Raw genomic sequence first — 8,973 nt, forward strand, 5'->3', positions numbered from 1 at the left:
TGGATTTGCAGTGTCCAGCAAAATCATGCTGAAGAGCCATCATAGAAGATAGCAACTGTGCTCCAGAATCTGTTCAATGAATGCCTTGCAGGTCAGTGACAGTTATGCGGTGTTGGTAATTATGACAGCGGACGATGCATTTGCGGCCCGCAGGTCCTTATTCAAGACTGTAATTGAATCTTGTTTTTCATGTTCCTTTACAGTTACAGCATGCTTGTGCGTATTAAATTACCTGTTCTGCTTCGCTTAAGATGCTCGCTTTTCGCAGTATTGTCTGTATTAGAGCAAAACTCGTTAAAATGTCTACTCACACCTGCACAAGGTCACCAGGTGCACCTCGTTGAATGCGCGTCGGACAAAGCCGTTCGAACGATGGTGACCAAATTATTTTAGAACTCAAGACAGAAGGAGCAAAACACATTTTAATGACACTTATGACAAGTACAAGTACGGAGGAAAATTGTGAAGTACACATCGAGCAGTACATCTACAATTCAGTGACGTGCAAAAATATTTCACCACAAATATTTGTGACTATAGCAATCCGAAAAATCTGTCACGTTGTTAGTCTTTAAAAACGTTGTTAGTCTTCTATCCACTTTGTCCGACGAACGGCATCTTTGGGAAACCTGATAATGGATGGTTACACAACATATGTATTGCACAGTAATGTATACACGCAGCATAACATGTTATATTATAAATCTACAGAACGATTGCCACTATGCGAATTCGCTTGGCCTCTACTCTAACGCGTCCACCGAATAAGTAAATTTACTTACAAATGGTAGGAGGTGGCTGGTACTCCTTGTGAGCCGCGCGACTTGCATCCTGGCACACAACAGCTGGGCATTGCGGCTGTGACCGCGCACACAGCGACGTGCTCGCAGTGGAGCTTCGAGGGATAGTGCCAACGCAGTAAGACGTGCCGCTCGTACTATTCGAAATCCTCAGGTGTACACAATCATATCCTGCTTTCGTTAAGAAAGGAGGAATGCTGTGTTTGTTTACGGGCGCTGTTTGAACCGGGCGGGCATCCTTGAAGGCTGTGTCCGCGCGTGAACCACCCCTTCCCCACCACGCAAGGCGCTTAGCTGGGTCCCCGATAAGGGAAACAGAAACAAGCGCCTTCTCTTTTCTCTAATAAACAGGCAATTATCCCGGAGACCTTTTTCCCTCGCCTTCCGTCGGCTGGCTTTCTCTGCCATCCTTGGCGGCTGTGTCCGCGCGTGAACCACCACTTCACCACCAAGCAAGGCGCTTAGCTATGTTCCCGATAAGGGAGACAGAAAGAAGCGCCCTTCTCTCTCCTGTTCTCAAATAACTAGCCACTTATCCCGGAGACATCTTCCCTCGCATTCGGCTGGCTTTCCCCGCCGTCCTTGGCGGCTGTGTCCGCGCGTGATCCATCCGGGAGACCTTTTCCCACGCATTCCTTCGGCTGGCTTTCCAGCTTTCGTCCTAACGCGATCCTCGCCTTTAAGTTCTCCGTAGGTACCAGTGCGCGTGATCCACACCAGAGACATCTTCTCACGCACCTTCAGTTGGTGTTCGCTGCTTCGTCCTAATGAAATCCTGGCCTTTGGGATATCCGTTGAAAACAGTACGCTTCGGACATAAGGGAAGCGAAAACAAGGAGGCCGCCGCAACCTCAACGGGCTGTCACGTATACATGCTCCACCGACGCCGATTTTAGTGGCATAACTACGGGCCTCCGGGTATATTGCAGAGAAGACATGTTTTTGTATCGCCGTGCCTAGCTCACAGCCTGGCCGAAAGTTCCATAAAGCCCAAAGAGAAGCGTAAAAGAAAAGCGATCTGAAAGAAGCCGTACAAATTTCGGCGCCTGGTTCGTTGCGCGGCAATGAATTGGCTGGTCCGACATAACATCTTTATTTTCACAAGAAACTGTTCAAATAAAAAAAAACTTAACGTGCAACTAGCGGAGTTTATTGTAAACGGCGGCAGTGCAAGAGTACAATACCCAGACGGAGAGATTTCGTCAGCCGTATCGCGGCAGAACAGCGCGTTAAAATCCGTTCAATTGGTTTCGGATAGCACCGGCGCGCGCGCCGCGCAGCCCACGTGCTTTTCGAGCCGGAGAGAGAGTCGCGCCTTTCGCTTCACATTCGGATGTAAACAAGAGAGGAGAATTTGCCCAGTCAATAAGGCCGACTTCCGGCTTCACCACGGCTTCACAACGAGTGACGTCAGGGCCTCTCCTCAGTATATTCCTTCCTCCATGTTGCCCATCCTACAGATCTACGTCACTGTTGGCGCGCTAGCGATGGGTTTCGATCGGGAGAATGGGCATTTAGGTACACTTTGGAAGTGAATTAAAATATATTCTAAACGTTTGCTGTGTCCGACCCTTCGTGTGGAATGTCCTTGCATACATAGGAAACCCACAACAGGTTTGTTATAGCCTCGAAATTTGATGACTCCACCCCTTTAAACTAACACGTAACTGCATAACTAACACTTAAGGGGGGACGTGGCTTTCGGTACCAACTTTCTTATTTCTTCATGGATTTTGATGAAAATTGGCACACCTATTTGAAATGTTGTTTTAATGCTACTGTAGAAATTTCATGAATATATCTTTACAACTTTTTGATTTACAATATATTTCACCTTCTGCTCTTGTTCCGAGTCTGACTCGCTTAAAAAATGCGATGGGAAACTCGTTCAAAGTGCTATGCATTCTAAGATGTCTGATTGCGGGCGTGACATTCTTAGATTTTTTTATTTGCAACAAATTTTTTTTTAGTTTTCCTTTTTCATGAGGTGACTGCGCAACAGGCATCGAGGCTTTGTGCAACTCGTCAAATAGCTAATTATCAAAACGCCATACTGAAAAAGCAAGAATGTCACGCCCTGAACTGTGCTTCAAGGAATATAGAACAAAAAACGGAACTGAAATAGACCCAGCGGTCAGTGAGAAATCAGCGGAACAAGCGAAGCAGGAAGCAAGAAAAGTCGTTTTGAGAAAACGGCTTTTAAAGTTGTACCAACGATATTACTTCATCAAAAGGCACTGGGGTCGTAATCTTTTGAGTCCTTCGTAATGTGCACTTTCTTGAGTGCCCTGTCTTTAGTTTGAGGTGCCTTGCTTCTCTAAAACACAAGAAGATTGTGATCTTTAAGGTGTTTTATAAGGTTGGACCTCCTGCATATGTGGCATTTCATCGGTTGTGCCTTTGTTTTCTTTCTTTTTTCTTAAAATCCTTTTCTGATATACAAAGAACATGTAGCATGAATTTTAAACGAAGTTATGAAGTGGCGTAATAGACATGACAAAAAACAAGATATTGTAATTCAAGTAGGTCATGTACTATGATGATTTGCCAGCTTTCTTGTATTCATGCTCTGATTAACATAATTAACAGTCTTGATTGCAATTGATCATTGAATCATTTTTATAGGATACTAAAAGCGGCTCTCATCATGGCAACCTATCACTTCCTCCTAAATAACAGGCAGTTATGGCCAAGACATTGGTGGAATAGGAATTCCTTAGCAGTTTATTCAAGACGCGAACTGGGCAGATATGAATTCATCTCCCTGTTTCACTCGTCAAGCTAATTTGTAAACCTCGCCTGCGATGCGTTTCATCATTCACCCGGTCGCGGACACGGTTTTCTGCAAGGCTTTTATTTTTTCAGATGATTCATGAGCGCTTACGGCGATACCACGCACGGCTCCAAGCGCGCCTAAATTGCATCAACAGTGCTTTATTTCACTTCTAAGTGCTCGGCCGCATAGTCCGGGAAGTCAGCACGCGATGTGCTGGGTGGCGGCATTCGGTGACGATGCGCAATATGCCTAGGTGCGGCGACGAAAAATAGGCGCGCAACGTGTTTGGCCTCGCATTGCGGGACGCCGACGCGCGCCCGCTGCGCGACGAGCTTGGCCGTGGGGTCCGCTGCCGATGCGTAAGATGACCATCCGCTGTACCGAGAAGCCGGCGGGGGAAGCGCTTCGTTCCTTGCGAAGAAGCACACTGCCGCGAGTCCGCTAACGCGTTGCTCTTGCCCGCAAAGTTCGAGGTTCGTCTCGCGTGCCGACGCCGTGAGCGGAGTTAGGCCTAGTGACGACTCCGAGCAGTAGACGCGCCGGCCGCGGTGCCCGATGTTTCAAAGTTCGTAAGGCGTGGTCGCGAGTACAAAGAGTCGTCCTGCGATCATCTTCGTCACGACGTCCGAAGTGCGCATAAGCGGAACCTCCAACCACGGATCCGACGAGTCAACGCTAGAAAGTCGGTCCGAGACGCGCGTTTGCGATGTTCGCTACGAGTGCGGCGCGCCATCGTAATCCCACCGAGCTTCCGCTAGTAGCTCCAAACTAAAACGTAGTTCTTGTTCAAAGTTATCGTCGAGCCGTGAACACAGAGCGCTTGCGAACACGCAACGAAGTAGCGCGACTTTCGACAGCCGTGAGCTCGAGACGCACGAGCTGCAGACGACGATCTCCCGGAGCGAGCATCGGACCAATGGCGAGGCGCGCTGGGGCAACATGGCGGACGCGGCCAATCGGAGGGCTCGAAACGACCTTCGAACATTTGCTTTTTGTGCGCTTGTTTGCGAAGGGAGGAGCCAGCTGCGGCGCGGAATTTGAAGACGGAGAAATGCGCTTTTCGATGAGCCCAAGATATCGGCGCCCGGTGGCGTCGTTGCGGAGCTACGATTTTTTGAAAATCAGTGTTTTTTTTGCGATTTCCCCAATAATTTTCGCCACCTCGGTAGGCGCAACAATTTTTTTATAGCACTTCTACGCGGTTTTCGGTGAAGATATTTTGGAATCGGATATAAAAAGGGCTACAGAAACTGAAAATGTGATTTTCAAAAAATCGATTTTTTTTGCCATTTTTCGCGATACGAAAGCCGCGTCCCCCCTTAACTGCGTAACTGAGTGCGACAGATACGGAATGCGCAAGTTGGAAGCGACGGGATCTGAACAGGCGTTCACCCGACGTTAGACTTGTCTCTGAGATTTCTTATCATGGGAACAACGCGGTGCCAGCGATGTGGAAACACGCAAGAATAATGATGATCCCCAAACCAGGCAAGAAGTTGGCAATCGAAAAGCTCAGACCCATTTCGCTGACATCCTGCCTCGGCAAGGTGTACGAAAGGCCCCGCCACGGTGGTCTAGTGGTTATGGCGCTCGACTGCTGGCCCGAAGGTCGCGGGATCGAATCCCGGCCGCGGCGGCTGCATTTTCGATGGAGGCGAAAATGTTTGAGGCCCGTGTACTTAGCTTTAGGTGCACGTTAAAGAACCCCAGGTGGTCGAAATTTCCGGAGCCCTCCACTACGGCGTCTCTCATAATCATATCGTGGTTTTGGGACGTTAAACCCCAGATATTATTATTATTAAGGTGTATGAAAGAATCATAAACACAAGACTGCAGAAGCACTTGGAAGATAATAAGCACCTGCCCAACACCATGTTCGGTTTCCGTGCTGGCCTGTCGTCGCAGGACGTACTACTACAACTCAAGGAAGAGGTTCTCAGCAACGTTCCCCGCAACGGTGAATACGTCCTCTTAGCCATCGACATTAAAGGGGCTTTCGACAGCATCAGCCACCAAGGAATACTGGAGGGGCTCGTAAACACCAACTGTGGTGAAAGAACATACAAGTACATTCAGAGCTTCTTAAGCCAACGCACAGCGGAGTTGAAGATCGGAGAGCTCCAGACTCCTGCATACCAACCTCCCAACAAGGGCACGCCGCAAGGAGCAGTAATATCACCCACACTCTTTAACGTAGCCATGGTCGGCCTTGCCAGAAAACTGCAGGAGGTAGAAGGGCTCCGACACGCCTTCTATGCAGACGACATGACACTCTGGACCACAAAAGGATCACTCGCTGAAAATGAAAAGCAAGAGCGCCTGCAAACTGCAGCTCACATCATCCAAGAATATGTCAGCCAGCAGGGTCTACAGTGCTCCCCAGAGAAATCTGAAATCTTACGTGTATGGCGAAGCAGACGTAACCACGCAGCCTCCACAGACCCATCACAAAAACTTGAGGTATACCTCAATGGAAACCTCATACCAGAGAAACCATTGATCAGGATCCTGGGCATGTGGCTGCAGAGTAACCAACGAGCCACCCACACCCTTATGCTCCTCCAAACCAGCGTCAAGGCTATATCACGCATGATGTCTAGGGTGACATCTAAGAAAAGAGGGATGAAGGAAGGAGACACCCTTTGACTTGTTCGAAGCCTGGTGGTAAGCCGAATAACATATAGCCTACCTTATAATCTCACACAATCTGAGACCAGACGGGCCGACACCCTCTTGAGAATGGCATTCAAGACTGCTCTCCGTCTGCCGATGAGTACATCCACTGAGAAATTGATGGCACTGGGGCTTCATAACACCCTCGGCGAACTTGTTGAAGCCCTTCACGTCTCACAACAACAGAGACTGGAGCCTACTCGCACGGGCCAGCAGGTCCTAAAAACCCTAGGATTCCAAGCCTCGACAACGAGAGCCCAGGAAACCTGCGAGATACCTCGTCATGTCCGGGAGGGCTATCACGTTGCCCCAATTCCACGCAACATGGACCCCAACCTACACAGCGACAGAAGGAGAGCAAGGGCCCAATACTTCCAGAAAACCTATCGATTCCAAACTACAGCCCGTTTTACGGACGCTGCCATGAATGGGACAACGACTAAAGGAGCAGTGGCAGTGGTATGCGACCGCCGAGGCCACATAACCTCTGGAGCATCTGTCCGCCCTTGCAAGATCACAGAAGCCGAAGAGCTGGCCACCGCACTTGCCATCCGCGAAGGCCTGCATGCAAACAAGCCGCTGACAATACTTACAGACTCCCAGCAGGCCTGCAGGAACTTCCTGCAGGGCAGAATTGGTGTGCCTGCGGCACATGTCCTTGCACAAATACCAAGGGAAGGCAAGGACGACTCCTACATACAGACCGTCATATGGATACCAGGCCACTCTGGCATCACGGGTAACCTGCACGCCGACCGGGCAGCTCGAGGCTTCGTACACAACCGAGCGCTCCTTACGTCGACTGCAGCGGACCCGGAGCCAGTTGACCTCTAGAATGCCACAATACTGAATTACCACAGAAGGCGACGCCTACGGTATCCACCACCTCATCAAAAGCTTGCGACGAAGGAGGCCACTGCATGGCGTAGACTCCAAACCGGAACCTACAAAAACCTACACACACTACACCGCATGCACCCCACATCTTACAGGGATGAATGCCCATGGTGCGGGGCCACACCAACCCTGTACCACATTACGTGGGAGTGCACACTACACGACCTCGAACACCACAACATGAACACCTCATGTGAGCAATGGGAGGCACTGCTGTCCAGCCCGGCCCTCGACGACCAGATCAGGCTCGTTCAGAGAGCAGAGCAGATGGCAAGAGCCAGCGGAGCCCTGGACTAAGGGCCCCGACCATCAGCAAGGCCCCTACGGGGCAATCCACAGGAGCTCTGCCTGTACATAAATAAAGTTTGTCATCATCCTCATCAACCCGACGTTATTGCCCGAGTAGCTTAATTATGCTGTCGCCGATGATGACAATCAGTTTTCTAAGCAGTGTCTGCTTAGGTAGGTGCATACAAATGAAAAAGAAAATAAAATAGAAATTTTACTGCTAGGAGCATTGTCTAGATTAAATTCCCGACACCTAAATGTCTTTCTAAAAGTCAACATTGCCGCAACACAGTTGTGTCATGCGGTGAAGTGCATGGAGTGTATTGCGATAAAGCATGCATAGTACGCGCGCGCGTGTGTGTGCCTTAATTATACACGCGCCGTCCCCTGTCTCATTAGTGGTGATGCGGCGGACAGCATCGCCACCAACTTCAGCCTCTGTAACGAGCCCATATCAACTTACTCTGTAAAAAAAGAATGTGGCAAGCAATTCGCGTGGCAATAAGCTTGTAGTTTATTGCAGCATTAATTCAATATTGTTGCATGGCACCTCTAATGAAGTGCAATATGCCTGTGACAGATTCCAGTGGTACTCCAGATTCGTGTCATCACATATATATGCTCCAAATGAAAATGGTTATTAAGGAAATATGTACTCAGGCTAGGTATAGAAGATGATCATCCATACTTCAATAATTACTTTAAAATGTATAAGCTTATGGTTCACATTATCGAGTTCTTTCGCGTAATCAAGAAAAAATGCTATTGAAGAATGGTCTAAAATTATAGGTGCAGTTTGTCAAGGAAGCAAGTTCAGCTTTCCAAGAAAATGATTTATGAAAACCATGCTGTGCCAGAACTAACAGCAAGGTGGTTTCAGGAAACTTATGGTAACCCGCAATGATAGCATGTGTTGTAGCATCTTACAGGGGCTGCTTGTTGGAAAGATGGGGTGGTAATTAGGCAAGTGCCTGTCGTCAGATGGGGAGATGCATCATCAAGTCTTTAAAAAATGGCTATGAAGGGGATGCTAAAAATTTCTTGAAGGAATGTACACACCGCAGTACTTATTAAAGCCTCCAATTTAATGAAGTTAGCACTGGGCCTAGCAGGTATCTTAAATGAGCTGGTCACTTTAGTAATACCCTTCGTAGGTCAATAATTAGTAGATTCACAGCATGGTATGGATGAGATAGGATTATGCAAATGGGGCAATTAGAAGCAATGAAATTATTTAGTATACTTTGTTAATAATTCCTGGACAGTCTTAATGCAGAATGAGGTTTTTATCAGGGTGAATTTACTTTTGCTGATGCTTCTGGTGGCATCATTGCAGTTTATATTCACTGCCTTCATGCACTGCATATCAAGCACCACTGGTGACATTCTGGTTTTTGCAAGGTTAATTTACTGATTAAAAAAAATAACATCAAGAAACTACATGCTTTCTTACAGCTTAATCAAGCATATAATTTGGGACTCTTTAGTGAACTGTATAGGAGAAATCTGTGTACAGAATATCATGGTAATCTTTTAATG

The sequence above is a fragment of the Rhipicephalus sanguineus genome, chromosome 11 (assembly GCF_013339695.2).
Source record: "Rhipicephalus sanguineus isolate Rsan-2018 chromosome 11, BIME_Rsan_1.4, whole genome shotgun sequence".
Classification (NCBI taxonomy): Eukaryota; Metazoa; Arthropoda; class Arachnida; order Ixodida; family Ixodidae; genus Rhipicephalus; species Rhipicephalus sanguineus.